Source organism: Ornithorhynchus anatinus, chromosome X3, assembly GCF_004115215.2.
Source record: "Ornithorhynchus anatinus isolate Pmale09 chromosome X3, mOrnAna1.pri.v4, whole genome shotgun sequence".
Lineage (NCBI taxonomy): Eukaryota > Metazoa > Chordata > Mammalia > Monotremata > Ornithorhynchidae > Ornithorhynchus > Ornithorhynchus anatinus.
This window is the reverse complement of record NC_041751.1, coordinates 30579998-30598157: the sequence shown is the minus strand read 5'-3', so window position 1 is coordinate 30598157 and position 18160 is coordinate 30579998.

The window sequence follows — 18160 nt, the reverse complement described above, 5'->3', positions numbered from 1 at the left end:
ACAGTCCAATTCACGGTCGACTGATCCGAACTTCCATGTTTGCTCCTCTCTCAGCCTGTCACCGTGTTCAAATCTGCTTTCGTCTCCTGATCTTTCTGAGGTCTCTGCTCATCGGACTGAATTTGTTTTTCGAGATGTCTTAAGACTGAAATATGTCCCTAACTGTGCATTGAGTAATTTGTCATTCAGCCTGCCTGTGACAGGTACATTTCTGGATGAAAGTTTACGACGGAGAAACTGAATCTATGCGGGGCAAACCTAATCTCCATCATCAACTTTTACAGGGCTCTTCTACCATACCAAGGATTGGCCAGGGACTACTGGCTACATCTCTAAGCCATCCAGGGGTCCTAGACTCTGGGGTTTATACCTAATTAGCAGGTTGCATTTCAGACTTCGGACTTGCTACTCAGCCCTGTCTCCTTACCTCATGATTGCCCTAGAGGTTCTGTGAAAACAAAGTTCCCTTTAAAATCGATAAAGCTATATTTAAGGAGAGTGCAAGTGTCACTACAAACTTCTAGCCCCAGAATCACTTCCTTAAAGCAGCCCCAAAGTCTTTGTAGTTGGACTGAGGATATATGTGAATTATGATGGGAAACTCCATAATAATAATAATGGTATTTGTTAAGCGCTTACTATGTGCCAAGCCCTGTTCTTGGTAACAAGGTAATCAGGTTGTCCCAGGTGGGGCTCACAGTCTTAATCCCCATTTTACAGATGAGGGAACTGAGGCACAGAGAAGTGAAGTGACTTGCCTAAAGTCACAGAGCTGACAAGTGGCAGAGCTGGGATCACAACCCACAACCTCTGACTCCCTAAGCCACGCTGTCTATCATCATCATCATCATGTAGGGAAAAATCCAGGTCCAAGAGAGAATTGTTTGCTCTATCACCAGAGGATTTGCTTTCTGTTGACTAACACGCACAGGAGCTAAACCATCATATTGCAAGGAAAATTTTTCCCCAGAGAGGAAACAAATAGCTTCTTCCTCAGAAGGGAAAAAAAAATGGCTTCTCCTGTTCCTAAATAGGCTCAGCAGCTGCAGGAGGCCAAATCTAAATGTCAGAGCCTTGCAACACCTAGCAAATAATAGCTTAAGATTCAGCACTTCCGGGCTCCAGCTATCAATCAGGAAGACTCTCAGGTCAATTGGGAACTACGCTCTGAGACAATTGCCTAAAACAAAAAACAAAACAAAATGAAAAAACCAAAAAAATCCCCACAAACTCCCTAAGGGACCTGAGTCTAATAGATTTCCACCATTTCTGGCTAATTTGCCCCAATAAAGTTATAGTGGCAAATATTTGGTAGCTGAAAATGGGGCTGTTTCTATTATCACATTAAAAAAACCCAAGTCTAATCTCCTCTTTTTTTTTCTTCAAACAAATAAAGGTATGTTCTTCCTTAGGTGGCTCTGGAAGTTACTGCAATGGTCAATCCATAGCTATCTCAGATATGGGAGATAGAAAGTAACCCATTTGCTCTTGTTTCTCTCACTTAAAGGAAAACTAATTAACATAAGGAGTTAGTCACTCATCTGAGGTATCACCTGGGTCAAAGTCAATCAGCAAGAGATTAAGGAGTAGATGGAGAGGCCTAGCTGGTTGGAGAAGCAAAGCCATTTTACCATAGTTGGTGTTGGGAGGGAATGTGTTTACCACTTCTCCCGTTTGCTTAGGATGGTGTTCTGCACAGAATAAGTGCTTAATACATATGGTTGATTGATTTAAGGAGAGTGAGAACAAGAACCAGGATGTCTGCAAATTAAGAAAAATTTCCAAGCCTGTTTCATGTGGGGAGAGGACCTGGAAGGAAAGTAACTCCTTTCTGAGAAGGAACATGGCCTAATAGATAGAGGATGAATCTGGGAGTTAGAAAGACCTGGGTTTTAATCCCTGCTCTGCTGCTTTTCTGCTGTGTCACTTAATTTCTCTGTACCTCAGTTATCTCATCTGTAAAATAGGGATTAAAATTGTAAACCCCATGTGGGGCAGCAACTGTGTCCAACCTGATTACCTTATATCTACCCCAATGCTTAGAACAGTGCCTGATGCACAGGAAGAACTTAATACCATAAAAAAGTTCTAACAAAAAAAAATTGAAGGAGGATTTTGGTTGATATTCTATTGTTTAACAAGAGCTGCTGTTTGTGAGTAAATTCTATGCTGAACCAGAGGCCTAATTAGATCCTGTGTTTATATTTTGCTGAAGCTAAACCTCCTCACTTGGTGACCTGTTGTTATGTTATAGCTAATTAAAATTCTAGTCTCTGTGTGAACAAAGTGTGAGAGATCCATGTCACTGGGAACACACTACAGTAGGGTTGGACAGGGAGGGAAAAATAGAAGCTCTCAGGAACCAACCCTCTGGAAACAAAACATGATTCTCTTGCCTCTGGAGTGCAAGTTAGGGGATGGCGGTGGAAGTTTAAGGGGGTGAATTTGGGAAGATACACTTGTGATAAGAGTCCTGAAAAAAATCTCCTCTTACCATGGAAGGGGGAAAAAAACAACAACTGAGAGCATGGGGATGCCTTTCTGTAAACACACTCATTTGTAAGTGGCCATGGGAGTTATTTACATAAGGAAAAGAGATAGAAAGGCCCTCCTTCCCTCCCCAACCCATGAGTTCATAACTGCCAGAAAACCCAAGTGGAAAATTAGAGGACAATTCTCATCAGCAAGATCTTGATGATTGCATATATTCTAAACAAGTCATTGCAGCTGAGGTCAAATGTTAAAGTGAGGATGGAGGATGCTCTGGGAACAGGAAAAACACAGAGGAGAGAGTTTTCAAAAAGTGGATCCTGTGTTTGCTGTGAAAGAGATCCTGAGAAGAGCTAAGTCATCGGCTCCCATTTCTCCCTGTTGGTGATTGGGTGCTATTAAGGTACTCATGAACGTATTGTTCTCCTCAATAACATCACCCCTAAATGTATGTGAGCAATTTTATGCCCCGCAGTGGCTGTTATTGAAACTACTTATTATTTCAGGTATGACTGACTAAAAAAGTGAAAATAAGTTTCATTTGTACTGTGATCCCCTTGTAGCAAGTGGTAAAAGATAGATATATAATGGAAGCCAAAGGGCTATTTCCTTCTGCATGTATGTCATTTTTAAATGTTGCTGTAGTGCTTAGGAGAAAAAGAAAGGTTCCAAAAGGATTTAAGTTATTGCAGCTGGTCCTGGAAACTTCTGCAAATACTGTAATTATGGTTTGGGTTTTGTTCTTTTTCAACATTCCCAGGAAGACCTTGATGCTATACTGTTTTTTGTTTTGCATGAAAGTGTTACTTCTTGTTCTTTATGTATTTACGTATCGCCTAGTTTTACAGAACCTCTACCTTGGGAAAATAAGAACAAGGGTTTTATTCTTTTGATCTAGAAAGCAGAGAAAATGCATTTCTTTTGCATTTAGCTCTGGATCCTTTTCGTGCAATATCTGTAGCTTTATGACCAGTGTTTCCATACCTTTCTACATATAAAAAATGTTGGCATAGGCTAGCAAAGTGGAAAATGGAGGCAATTACAATCATTTGTATTTGGCTAAATTACTACTTGTTGAAAGCACGGGCTACAGCCAACATTTTGGCTTTCTGTACCAACAGGGGCAGATTTGCAATACTTTTTCTTGTCTTCCCCTAATCTGATATTGTTACACTCTACACAGTCAAACAACGGAAGTCTTTTTTCTTTGCCCCTTGGAAGACTAAATTCCAAATAATTTCACTTTAAGCTCTGTTACCTTACTGGTTCCTCAAAAATTTGATCTCGAGACTATGGTGTGACCCAGTTGTGCCTGATAAAGTAGCCAATGGACTATGATGGCTCAAGCACCTTAGTAGTGATAGTAGAAGAATGTTTTCTGTTAAAAATGGTTGTGTTAAATAGCAGTTTCCAAAACAATACCAAAAGTTGGACTTTGGGATATTTTCCTCGTTGCCTAAAGATTATACTTAATTTTCTAGAATGGGGGTAGCATTTATAGTTGAAGAAACTGAAACACAGAAAATTGAAGTGACTTGCCCAAGATCACAGAGCAGGCAAGTGGTGAAGCCAGGATTAGAAGTCCCCTGCCTTCCAGTTCCATGCTCTTTCCAATGGGCCATGCTGCTTCCCAATAGACTGGTAATGCCAGAAGCCTGCCCAGTAGTCATGCCACACAGGATGTTCCAAATCCCGAGAAGTCAGGGACCTGGAATTTTCTCTGTCAGCTATGAATATGTGGTCTGACCCTGACAATGTCCTTCATTTAGATAGTGCTTGCATTCCAGAAATACCCACCTCTACACTACTCTACACTAACACGTGATGTGGAAAAATGAAGCAATAATTGCAATGATTGAGGTACTCCACCCAAATAAATTGTTTTGCTTCATCTTTCTGCAAATTTCAGATGAATATGATTTCCTCTACCTAAATGATCTAGATCATTAGTTCAAGTCTGCATTCCACTTTTCTTGTGGAATGTTTGACCCATGCAGAATTCTGAAAAGTAATCCAACGCTATGAATATTCGTTAGTGGATTTCTTAAAATGAGCTTGCCTTACTCTATTTGAAATTTTCTGTATCGGGGTTCTGATCTTACATACTAATGTCCAATTAAGGACGTCGTGACTTCTTGCTTCTGGTTTCTTCAGAGGTTTTCAGCATTCTACTTTATGAAGATAGATCTTCCTTAAGCCATAAATCTCTAAGGGACCCACGCCATTCCACCTGACTACCACATAATAACAGGGCATGATCTGAGGAAGGTATCGGTCCAAATTAACTATGCTGATATTGGTAGGAAGTTTCTTATTTGTGTAATCAAAGGAGAAAGAGGAAAAAGTAAGAAAGAAACCTCAGCTCTGACAATTCTTCAACGGATCCTTCATAAGGTAGCATCAGTTTTATGTCGGGGGGTGGGTGGGATGGCAGACAGCTCACCCCGATTCAGGTTGCATCACATTCACCAAAGAATGCCAATCTCTTCTTCCAGCAATATTAAAACAATATAATGCCCAAGTCACTCATAATGCTCATGATGTAGGTTTTCCCGGGTAACATTTATTCCTATGATATGGATTCTTTGAAGGCAATTGACTGACTTTACCCAGCAATCATTAACAGCTGTCCGGTCATATACAATCTTTACATGAAAAATCATGATAACCTGTCCTCAGATATATGCACCACATGCTAAAATTCCACCAAGTATTTCTGTAGAGATCTATGATTCCGGGTCAGTATAACTAACTTTATGCAAATCCTTTAATTAAAATGTTATATATTCCCTTTAGAAGTTATATGGACTGTAGATGATAAATTTCACAAATACTTTGATAAAGCACTACAGGACCTCCAAACAAATGAATCCCAGAATCAACCTTGATGTTTTCCTGAACAGTCTGGGAATTTTCCTTTAGTACAAAGGTTTGGAGGGTTGGGGGGAGCATAATGGTTTTCTTCATTCCTCTTTACAATCACAGGGCTTTAATGCTTTTTTTTAAGTTTCAGATCTCTCTCCTCCAAATCAGTTGAAGAGGTATTTGCTAAGCCGTCTCATTAAGTTCACATCAAAGAAATATCAAGTCTACTCTTCCTAGCCTCTCTCAAATATGCTGCACATTGCAGCTAAAAATCATCTAAATCGGATGCTATGACCACGTTACTTAATGACTTGCAGTGCCTTAATGGATCCTCTTCACTCTGACTGTTGTCTTAAAATCTCTCCACCAGCTGGCCCCATCCAACCTATCTACCGTTGTCTCTGTCACTCCTGTTCCCATTCTTTTTTCCAGGGAAACCTGACTCCTCGAGCCCTATTCTATGCTCCTTTTTACCCTATGATTGCCCTTCTCTTTTCTAATCTGTAGACCAAGATTCCCCTCTTCAAGCTGTTCCCCACTGTGTAAGCTCATTGTGGACAGGGAATGTGGCTACCAACTCTGTTGTATTGTCCTCTCCCAAGGGCTTAGTACAGTGCTCTGCACACTGTAAGTGTGTATTAAATACCACTGCTGATGACGATTAAATCTGCCCATTGCCCAACTCAAACTTCCTCGTCATCTAATTTTTATCATTATTATATCTGCATTGATTTTTATGCTGATTGTATGTTTGTCTTGTCTCTATGCTCGTTCTGTGTCTTGTTCATTTGATTGGAAACTCCGCCGGGATACGAACAGTATATATTCCTTAACATATCCTTTAGTGTCTACTAAATCTCATGTTGCACAGGTAATCAAAGAGATAGAAAACAGAAACATGAAGATCCAGGGTTCCCTTTGGCAGTCTGCCAAGAAGGGTGGGGAGACAGCAGTGTATCAAAAGCCAAAGATAATTGAAGGTCTCTAAAGAGTTTGTGGTGTCCAACCTTTGATATGGCTGAGTCCAGGACCTATTACAGAAGCCAAAATCAGCTTCTGGAGCAGTTCCACCTTTGAACGATTCTCAGCATCAAATGGTGGAACAAGATTACCAACAGTGAGGTCCTGGAATGCTGTCAGGCCACCAACGATGAAGCGATGCTCCCGGACACACGGTTTCATTGGGTTGGGATGCAGGATATCTAAGCGGTGGCCGTATGGACCCCTGAAAGGGGTAACAGACAATCCTGGAGGGGACCAGAGAAAACTATTGAGAGACTTGGTGAAAGAGACTCAAACCGTGCAAAATAGCAGTAGACTGTGACAGGCAAAGCAAGCCTGCTGGCAGCGATCGGGAGAGAAGTGGCTTTCTTTGAGCAAAGGCTTTGTGGAGAACTGGGTACAAAGAGGCAAGTTTGAAAACAGGGACCAACCCTTTGGCTTAGTGAGAGACTGCGTTTATGTGAAAAGAAGGTGGCCCAGAGGTTCATGTAGGCCTTTCCAACAACCCTTGCATGGGTGATCTTAGTGTCAGTAGTGTGATCTTTGAAAACTGATGGCTATATCCTGTCATAATAATAATAATAATGTTGGTATTTGTTTAGCGCTTACTATGTGCAGAGCACTGTTCTAAGCACTGAAGTAGATACAGGGCAATCAGGTTGTCCCACGTGAGGCTCACAGTTAATCCCCATTTGACAGATGAGGTAACTGACGCACAGAGAAGTTGTGACTTACGCACAGTCACACAGCTGACAAGTGGCAGAGCTAGGATTCGAACTCATGACATCTGACAGGCTAAGTACCCTCCTGACTAACTATTGGTTGCAAAGTCTTTCCCACTATTTAAGTCCTAGTACTGATGTTCATGGTGTGAGTAATGCCCTGACCTGATTCTTTGCTTTTTCTTTGGCCAGTAAATGTCTCACTTGGATGATAAGTGAACTCATTAGAGGAGTAGGATGTCATTTGTAAATTTCAGTGGAATTGGTGCTATCACAGCAGTCTGAGCATTCCTGGGGCCTTTCCCCAAATAACAATCCATATCCTAAATTGCACTTAATAAACTCCAGTGTTTTATAGCAGGGAGAAGTTTGCAGTTCTGGGTTCATAGTATCTCTGCTGATCAATCTTAGGGAACATTACTGTACCTATGCTAATCTACTATTCAGAGCTAGTGGTGAACGGTCAACAGTTAATCAACTAGAGCTTACTGAGGTTGCCCTCTCAATCGATAATTGGGACACATGCTAAAGGGAAGACATATTTCTGCCCCCAAGGAGCTTACAATCTAACAGATTCTCTGGACTCTAATGGGAAGACAGATCTTTATTTCACTTATTTTATTTCTGTAGTGCCCCAAACCTCAATTAAGCCTGGAATGGTTAGAAAGTAATGTTTTTTTATTCTTTTTTTCATCCCTACGGTGGCACAGAAAAATAACTTTGCCAAGACTTCTCACATCCCTGTCCTCTCCCCAATTTATATTTTGAGAAACCCACCTCCTACTTTGACCCAAGTACCAGAGATATATAACTGCTGTATTCTTCCTCTGAAATGAAGTGAAATTTCTCACTTACATGCCCATTTTGGAATTTGGAGGCACTGAGTGTTAGACAAAGATACCATTTTGCCCAAAAGTTAATACAGTGTGATGAAGATGGGGAAAATCTCTTATAAAAATAATTTAGGTTCACCCAGAACTGTTTGTATCGACAACTGTTCCCTCCTAGTCATAATGGGACTCTAAATAGCCATAAGTAGCCTACTTGGCTAATGTAGTTTGTAGAATTGAAAAACCTAAGCACTGAAGAGTAGCAAAGTACAATTTAGAAATATGAAGAAATTCTTCAGGGAAGTCGGGGATACAATTCTTTCCTTTTCATTTTAGCACAGACACACATGCAAAGTACAGCTTTGGAAAATCTTTTCCAGAATGTAACGTCTTGGCCATCATCCAGAGCTTCACCTCCTTTATGCTACCTTTAAAATGTTTAATAAAAGTGGGACAAGTCCCATATATTTTTACACTGTCTCTCTGAACTCTAACATCATATGAGATTTTTTTTTTAAGCAATGGTATTTATTAAGCACTCAAGTGTGGAACACTGTTCTGAACACTGAACGACGGAAGCAAAACACATGTTCCCTGGCACCGACAGGGTTAGGCTCAATCAGTAGTATTTATAGAACACTTACTGTATGCAGAGACCTGTACTAAGTGCTTGAGAGAGTATAATCAAGTTAGTAGACATGATCTCTGCCCTGAATTTGAGGCGGTGGTTCGATTCTCAGAGCCAGATAGATTGATGAAGGTCCTGTAAAATACAGATAAGTTCAAATCCCTGAACAGAGACTATTTTTAATGTTGATTTTACTTTTGGATTTATTTAGTCTACTGTTTGCTTTTTTTTCCTCATTTTTAAGGCTGTAAAATCTCCAATCAAATACACATCGATTGAATTTGAATATCTTAGTATTTTTGGTAGACAGAAGGGAGCAATAACATATGTTATATTGGCATGGCAGTTGGATGTGGTTTTTATGGAGTGAATACCTGTCTGCTGGGAACCGGTGAAGTGAGACGCCAACTCATGTCAGATCAATCCTGGAATCACTGTCAGATGCTAAAGACCTTCATCTTCGGCGGTGACCTGGACTGGAGTGGAATTAATAGGACATCTCAACATAGAGGTTCAGTCTGTCTTACCACTATGTTGCTTTAGCAAGTCCTCTGCCTCGCCAATTATCTCTAACCCTAACCCCCAGCTTTTTAAAAGAAATGCACCACTAAGACAGTTGGAGTTGATATTTTCCTATAGTTATTTCCCTTTCCTTTCATTAACATATATTTAAGTGATTTTGGGGGTCTGAGAATGGGTAAAAGTATCGCTGTTTTGAAAATTATTCATGGGAAATGAAACTACTGTTTTCAAACACGTGTCTCCCTCTGAAAGTGAAATTGGTCAAGATCATGCCTGCCCAAATTCCGCTGTGCATCTTGATTCAGAGCTTGTACTTATTCTGTGCAGGTCCAGTGGAAACTCAAAAAAGAGCTCTCATTCCACAGATGAATTCCACCGAGGAATCAAGACTGACACCGACAGCAAATAACAATTTCTAGTCCAAAAATGGGCAGGGGTGGGGTACAGAGATTACTCTAAGGAAAGGTTCCACAGAGTGAGAATGACAAGTCAACTGGAAGATTTGAAAGAGTAAGCGTGACTTCCTCTGATGATACATTGAAAAATTACCTGGCACATCACAGTTGAAGGGATGTCCACATGGTGCAATTTGTTTCCTTCAGGGTTTTTAACACTTTAGCTGCTGAATACGGACACTTTTCAGGAGGGAAAGAAGGCAGGGTTTAGACTAAGAATCAGTTATCTGCTGCAAATGGAGCACATTTTGCACTTTAGTTATTCAGATAAGGAATCTTAGATCAAAAAATTGCAGAGTTTGTTTTAATGACATGCTGTTAGAATATTTTTCAGTGCAGTGGAGTGTGTATGAATTTAATTGGATTAATAGTGTTGTATTGTCACAGGGCATTATCTCTTGGAATTAATGGTGAGCACTGTCAGTAAGTGTCTCTGGGCTATGTATGTATATTCTTCTTTTCTTCTTCTTCTGCTTCTCCTTTTGGTGGTTTTTCTTCTCCTCCTTCCCTCCTCTTCCTGCCTTGTCCTCCCTGTCCTCCTTCTATTCCTTCTCTTCCACCTTCTTATTCTCCTTCTTCTTCCTCTCCTTCTTTTCCTCCTCCTCCTTCTCCTTACCTATATTCTTGCAGGAAGGATGGTGGTCTCCTACCAGAAACTCTTGCTACTCTATCAGGAGTTTGGACCAATCGGCATATGTCCAGCTATTTGCCCCATGCTGTTCCCTGAGGAACAGCTGAAAGACCAGAGAGAGAAGCAGTTCAAAGAATCTTCAGAAGGAATAGCAGGGGAGACCTGCTTTCTCTGACTTGGTAGCAGATCCCGGAAGAAGTGGGTTTTCCACAGCATGGTCTTTCAGTGCCTGTTGGGCTTCTTTGCCCCCAGGTGCCCCTGAGCTGGCATCTTCCCCAGTGAGTGTCTCTACCAATGTCCCTATTACTATCACACTACTTCTGTCCCACTTCCATCTTTGTTAGAAGTCACTTGGCCACCATCTTAGAGAGGTCCTGTGTGGCTTTCCTCTCCATGCAACATTCTGAGGAGACAGCTGACTTGGTTTACAGTGCACTCTGTCCTTCGGTAGTTTCTTCAGCAGGACTCTGGCTAGAATCCTGACAGCCATGGAAAGCAGGGATGCTCCCCTGTAGTTTCCACAGTCAGCTTTCTCTCCTTTGTTATTGAAAATAGTGACGATGGTGGAACCTTTAAAGCCTTGTGGCACTTTCTCAGGGTTTCATATGCTGAGGAAAAGCTCACGCAAATGAGTGAAAATTAGGATCCCTCCATTCTTGTGTGCTTCTGCAGGATGCCATCAGATCTAGGTACTTCTCTGTTTTTGTAGGTTTGATTGCAGTGTTTAATTCTGAAAATTGGAGGTTAAAGTTATGCCTAGACATAAATTTGAGAAAAATGTCTGAGTTTCTCTGTGCTTCAGTTTCCTCACCTGTAAAATGGGGATTAAATCCTCCTTCCTCTGTTTAGATTGTGAGCCCCACTTGGGGCAAGGACTGTGTCCGACCGGATTATCTTGTATCTACCCCAGCACTTAGAACCATGCGCAGAGTAAGCCCTGAATAAGCACCGTAATTAAATCATGAAAGCTTTCATTATCCTTCTAATGCTCTTCCTTGGACTGTAAACTTTTTGACAGTCAGTCTTTTATTGAGCACTTTCTGTGTGCAGAGCACTGTGCTAAGCGCTTGGGAGAGTACAATATGACAATAACAGGCACATTTGCTGCCCACAGCAGAAAGTATGTCTACCAACTATATTGTGTTGAGCTCTACCAAGTGTTTAATACAGTCCTCTGCACACACTAAGAGCTCAATAAAAATAAATACCATTAATTGATTGACTGATTCCCAGTCTTGGTCCTCCAATGGTTTCACGGGGAACTCAGAGTTCAGCTTATTCAGGCATGGAGAGAATTCAAATCAAGTTCATAATTCTCTATTTTCAGAACAGTGCTCCAGCTGCTAGTCCTCATTGTCCCTTCAGGCCCTATCTGGTGGTATGTGATTCATTGATTGAACAAACCCCCTCCCCCCTTTTTTTCATTTCCCTGAATCAAATGTGACTGTGTAATCTGGTTTGAACAAATATGAAATGCTATTAAATGACAACTGCTCATAACTGAACCAGGTAAAGTGGGAAAAATGACCAGTTTGTCTAAGGGAAATAGAAACTTTAGGTAATGTCAAAAAGTATGAAGATACAATCAATGTGAAGATAAGAGCGAGCTTGTAAACCTCAAAGGAAAAAGGGAAATTACTTTCTTTGGATCTAAAAATCTCAACGGGTAATTGAAGTATGCATGAATCCATATCAGCAGTGGACTTCACACAGAAGATACAATACTTTCTAAAATCTTTGAACATCATTTTACTTGGACTGCAGCTAAAAAGAGAAACACCTGAGGTTTGTATACTTTTTTTTAGGACCAATTGTCTGATATCCTCTAAGCATTATTGTTGATTAAATGGGTCATATGAATTCTTTACTAGATACAAAACATTCTATTCTTGTAATCCATTTTTGCTCAAAAATTCTTCACCTCTAACTTGGTCTGCCAAGCTGAAGGGCAGAGACTCTACACAAACTTTATTTGGAAACCTACATTAATGCAACAGTATAGTCACACATTAATTCTCCGTGACTACCCTATAGGACAATATCTCCCTCATCCCACTTCCCAAAGAACAAAGAAACAAAATCAAGAGCCAGAAGAACTGATAATCACCTCCCTTGGTGAGAGAGCTTGAGTGGCAATGGAGGAACTGAAATATATTTCCGCCCGTGAAAGTGGTCTCTCCAGATTAAACAGGAGAAACCTGAACGGATTGTGGTGTGCATTTTCACTAGATCATTCCATTTTCAGCCCTAGGCAATGCTATTAATTTTAAAATGAAAATATTTTGCAGCAACATTTTCAGAAATAAAACTGAATATATGTGTGCTTGTATAGAATTTGGCAGAGCAAAAAGGAACGAAGACCTAGCTAATAGAATAGAAATAGTTCATTAGTGCGGTATTGGAAAACGCAGTATTCGGTTTGGAGTTTTATTTAGAAGGGAACATTCAGTCATCGAATTCTATTTCTTTTTGTTTGTTGACTCACAGTAAGCCTTCCATAAGAATAAGAAACAGTGTGATGACAGTTGGGTTATATCCCTAAGAGAAAATATATTTTTTGCAGCACTTTAATAAATTTAAAACATTAGTATAGTGTTTCCAATCATTCCATTCCCCAGTCCATTACTTTACTATATAAAATTGAGTCCAAGACCATGTTCCTCTTATTCTTCTTGGAGTAAATTAGTGTCACTCTGTGGGGAAAATATAACTCAGGTAAGATACAGTAGCTTAAATCTTCACTCGTGTTATAATTTTGTCACAAACCGAGAATCTTTGTTTTTAATTACCTTTATGCTGCTTCTTCGTCTTGTTCAGTGCCTGTTTCAGGTATGTCTGAAGTAGTTTCTTTTTCAACCAGTGTGTAATTCATCCCCTTAACTTCAAGTTCAAATGCTCAAAGGGCTCTAAGAGAAATGCAGCTCAGTGAAAGTGTCACACCCTGTTCTCTCACCAGTTTGGATGGGGCTGTATTAACTCCCAGAAGCTGCCCCTCCACACCCGATTTAAATTGATTTATGACAGATGAGCTGTAGGTAGGATGTTAGCAATGGTAGAAATAGTCTTCTGTGGTTGGAGAATGGAATTTCCAAGATGGTGAGGATAGAGGTGATGAGATCAAGAGCAGGTACCAGTTGGTGAGTGGAAGAGGTGGAGTGGAGGAAGAAGTCAGCTTGAGTTAAGAAGTGAGAGGGAGAGGGTGGCTGAAGGGGTCGTCAGAAACAACTACATGGACAGTGACTGTGAGCCCGTTGTTGGGTAAGGTTGGTTTCTATCTGTTGCCAAATTATACTTTCCAAGCGCTTAGTACAGTGCTCTGCACACAGTAAGTGCTCAGTAAATACAACCGAATGAATGAAGTCCCCAAGGATCAATGTCGGTGTGACCGTAGGAGAACAGGAGGGAGCGTGGTACTCTGGGAAGGCTATGGGTGACCAGTACCGTGTGACCCTTTGAGGGCTAAAGAACACAAGGGGGGGAGCCAGGCTTGCTTAAGGTCATCGGGTGGAAGGCTGGGCTGGCAAAACAGACTCTAAGGAGGAAGGTCAATTGCTGTAGGGGAAAGTACTCATAATATGGAAGAACAGTGCTCTGCACAGAGTAAGTGCTCAAATGCCATAGATTGCTAATTGTGGGCAGGGATTGTGTCTACCAACTCTCTTCTATTGTACTGTCCCAAGCACTCATTAGAGTGGTCTGGGCACAGTAAGTGCTCAATAAATACAACTGACTGACAATGCATATCCCATGGGAAATAGTTGAGACCACTGGTTGGAATCATCATCCAGGATGAGGGCTTGGAGTGAAATTCTGCTCCTCTAGTCAGGAATTTACAAGCTGTTTTTATCTTGTGCATTTGTCCACCCCTTTCACTCTTGATTAACGAACACTTTGAGAGCCAGGGTCCGTGTCTAATTCCCCTGTATTCCCTTCCCAGTGCTTTATACAGTGCTTTGCACACAGAAACTACCGGATAAACACTATTACTACTATACCGTGTATTTCGGTTTCAAAGAAGATTGACGGTTTACGTTTCATTTGGCTCTGATGGCAGGTTCTCGATCCTAAAGTCTCAGAACCAAGGCACATCCGTTGTTCCTCGTGATGGGCTCTTCCAAGCAAATGTCCAGAGCAACCTGTCGAACACAGGTGCAAAATGTTATATTTAGCCTTTAGTTCAGATACCTGGGACTTTGCAGAATGGTTCCTGGAAACTCTTATAGAGGGCATTGCTGCTATTCATTTCAGTAGTACCTATCTTTAAATTATATGTGACAAATTATTTCTTTATTCATGTTAATGTCTGTCTCCCCCTCGGTTGTACTGGGCTCCCCCAAGCTCTTAGTGCATAGTAAGTGCTCAGTACATTGTGTTGATTGATTGATTGATAGTTGAAAAGTCATAGCAAATGCTCATGCTGAAAAAAGTCATATGGAAAAAAGTCATTGCTACCTACATCTGTAACTGCAGAATGAAGTGGAGAAAGCTTCTCCTTCCTTCCTTCCTTCCTTCTGGCAAAATCTTCTTTGTCAAAATATGGACCAAAATTGAGGCAGTGACCTAGATAACTCGGAGAGAAATTCTGTTTTCCTCAGATAATTGGCACCAAAGCGAGTGTTCTGGGTGGATTATCCAGACCATCACTTTAATTCTTCACTTCACTTTCCTGGTGGAGGCCTCAATGGCAAAGGCAGAGAAAAGTTACTTCAAGAAAGGGGAATCTGGGCTGCTTTTTTTCTTTTATCCTTCATCTGTGCCCCGTGCCTAAATGCATTCTGTCGGCATAGAGCTTTCCGAAATTTGCTCCCACTTGTGTCCTCATTTCATCCAAATCCAGGGAGAGTTGTGTAACCACACAGTCCTGATAGGGGAAAGAGAGAAGCAGAACTGAGTAGAGTGGCAGCTGGGGGACCTCTAAGGACCCATGACTACTGCTGAGTCTTCCTAGATACTGAGCCTGGCAATGGAGGTGGCTGATGTTTCCTTTGCATCCTCCCTGAGTTTATTGAGGGTAATGGAGCAAACCCCCAGTAGCCACCCTTCTCCTTATGATGAGAGAACTCTGGTCATCAGCATATTAATGATGCTACAGTTCACAATGCCTTATTAGCTTTCCAGGGTGCCTAAAATGTGCACAGAACAGTACTGCTGACAAAGGAGAAAAGCAGGGAATGTTCAAGGGAGAAAGTCTGGAGTGGATGGCTATGATAATTTGACAAAAAAAAATACATAGTAAAAGCGACCTGCATTATTTTTGCTAAAATGCTTGAAATGCATCGTTAGAATTTGATGACCATAGAGACCTGAGATGAATTATTCTTTCAAACAGTTATAAAAGCGCCTTACACGCTTTTAAGCATCCAGAAATTTACCCACAGTGGCAGGCACGTCAGCCCTCCGGGGGCTGATATTTGTGCTAAAGGATCTGAACTTATGTATGTATCTGTAATTTATTTATTTATATTAATATCTATCTCCCTCTCTAGACTGTGAGCTCATTGTGGGCAGGGAATGTGTTTGTTATATTGAACTCTCCCAAGCGCTTAGTACAGTGCTCTGCACACCCAAAGCACTCAATAAATATCGTCGATTGATTGACCCAGTGAATTCCAAGATAGGCCCTTGAGGCATTAGCATTTTCTCAAGCCTTTAGTTGCCTGATTTAAATCAATTGATCAGTGATATTTATTGAGCACTTACTGTGTACAGAGCCCTGTACTGAAGCACTTAGGAGGAACACCACAGAGTCGGTAGAAACGTTCCCTGCCCACAAGAAGCTTACAGTATACATGGGGAGACAGATATTGAAATAAATAATGGATATAATAATTAATGTTGGTATTTAAGTGCTTACTATGTGCAGAGCACTGTTCTAAGTGCTGGGGTAGATACAGGGTAATCAGGTTGTCCCTCACAAGGGACAGTCTTAATCCCCATTTTACAGATGAGGTAACTGAGGCACAGAGAAGTTAAGTGACTTGCCCAGTCACACAGCTGACAAGTAGCGGAGCCAGGATTCAAACCCATGACCTTTGACTCCCAAGCCCGGGCTCTTTCCACTGAGCCAAGTACTGTGGGGCTTAAGCTGTGGTGAATATCAAGGGCTTCAAGAGTGCAAATCGGAAAGCATAGGTGATGCAGAAGGGAGTGGTAGTAGGGGAAATGAGGGTTTAGTCGGGAAAACAGACTAAAGTTGGAGGAGATGTGATTTTTAATAAAGCTTGGAAAGTTGGGAGAGTGTAGGCAGGCTGTCCTACGTGAGCAAAGAGGGAGTTCCAGGCCAGAGGGAGGATGTAGGAAAGGGGTCTGTGGTGAAATGGAAAACAAGATCGGTGAGTAGGTTGGCATTAGAGGAGCAAAATGTACGGGCTGGGTTGTAATAGGAAATCAGGGAGGTAAGGCAGGAGGGGGGGAGTTGATTGAATATTTTGAAGCTGATGGTAAGGAGTATCTGTTTGCTGCAGAGGTGGATGGGCAACCACTCGAGGTCGCTGAGGATTGGGGAGACACGGATCGAGTGGGCTTTTATGAAAACGAAGAGAAGCAGCATGGCTTAGTGGAAAGACCACGGGTTTGCGAGTCAGAGGTTATGGGTTCTAATCCCAGCTCTGCCACTCGTCCACTGTGTGACTTTCAGCAAGTCACTTCACTTCTCTGTGCCTCAGTTCCCTCATCTGTAAACTGTGAGCCCCACGTGGGACAACCTGATTACCCTATATGTACCCCAGTGCTTAGAACAGTGCACTGCACATAGTAAGCGCTTAACAAATACCAACATTAAAACGATCCTGATGGCAGAGTGAAGTCAGGACTGGCGTGGGGAGAGGTCAACAAGGGGGTGGGGAGGGGATAAGTGCTTAATTGAATGTAGTAGTAGTTTGGATGGAGAGGAGAGGATGGATTTTAGGTGTGGTGAAGGTAGAACTGACATAATTTTAAACTTTTGTGGGCAGAAAATAATAATAATAATGATGTTGGTATTTGTTAAGCACTTACTATGTGCAGAGCACTGTTCTAAGCGCTGGGGTATATACAGGGTAATCAGGTTGTCCCACGGGAGACTCACAGTTAATTCCCATTTTACAGATGAGATAACTGAGGCACAGAGAAGTTAAGTGACTTGCCCACAATCACACAGCTGACAAGTGGCAGAGCCTGGATTCGAACCCATGACCTCTGACTTCCAAGCCAGGGCTCTTTCCACTGAGCCATGCTGGAAATGTATCTACCAACTCAGTTGTATTGTACTCTCCCAAGAGCTTAGCCCAGTGCTCTGCACACAGTAAGTGCTCAATAAATACCATTGATTGATTTGGTAACAGATTGAGTATGTGGACTGAGTGAGAAAAATGAGTCGAGTAATGTGAGACAGGGAGGATAGTGGTGTTTACTACACCAGAGAAGCTCCTTGAGTGTGGCCTAGTGGATAGAGCACGGGCCTGGAAGTCAGAAGGTCATGGGTTCTAGTCCAGGCTCCACCTCTTGTCTGCTGTGTGACCCTGGGCAAGTCACTCAACTTCTCTGTGCCTCAGTTCCCTCATCTGTAAAATGGGGATTGAGACTGTGAGCCCTGTATGGGACAGGGACCATGTCCAATCTGATTATCTTCTTCTGTGTCAGGCACTGCTCTAAGTGCTGGGGTAGATACAAGTGCTTAACAAATACCAAAATTATTATTATTATTATTATTACAGTGGTGGGAAAGATGGCAGGAGGACAGGGTGTAAAAATTTGCATTTGTGATGGAATTTTATTTGATGAACTGGTGCAATCCAATGCACCAAGCCTAAAAAGCAGTGTGGCCTAGTAAAAACAGTGTGGGGCCTGGAAGTCAGGGGACCTGGTTTCTAAATTCCACCGGTCTAATCCTGGCTCCGCCATCCGATTGCTGTGTAACTACAGATAAATCATTTAGCTTCTCTGTCTCCGTTACCTTGGCCGATGAGATCTGATCTCCCTCCCCTTTGGACTGTGATTCCGGTGAAGGGCGGGGACTTGGATTGATCTGCTTCTAT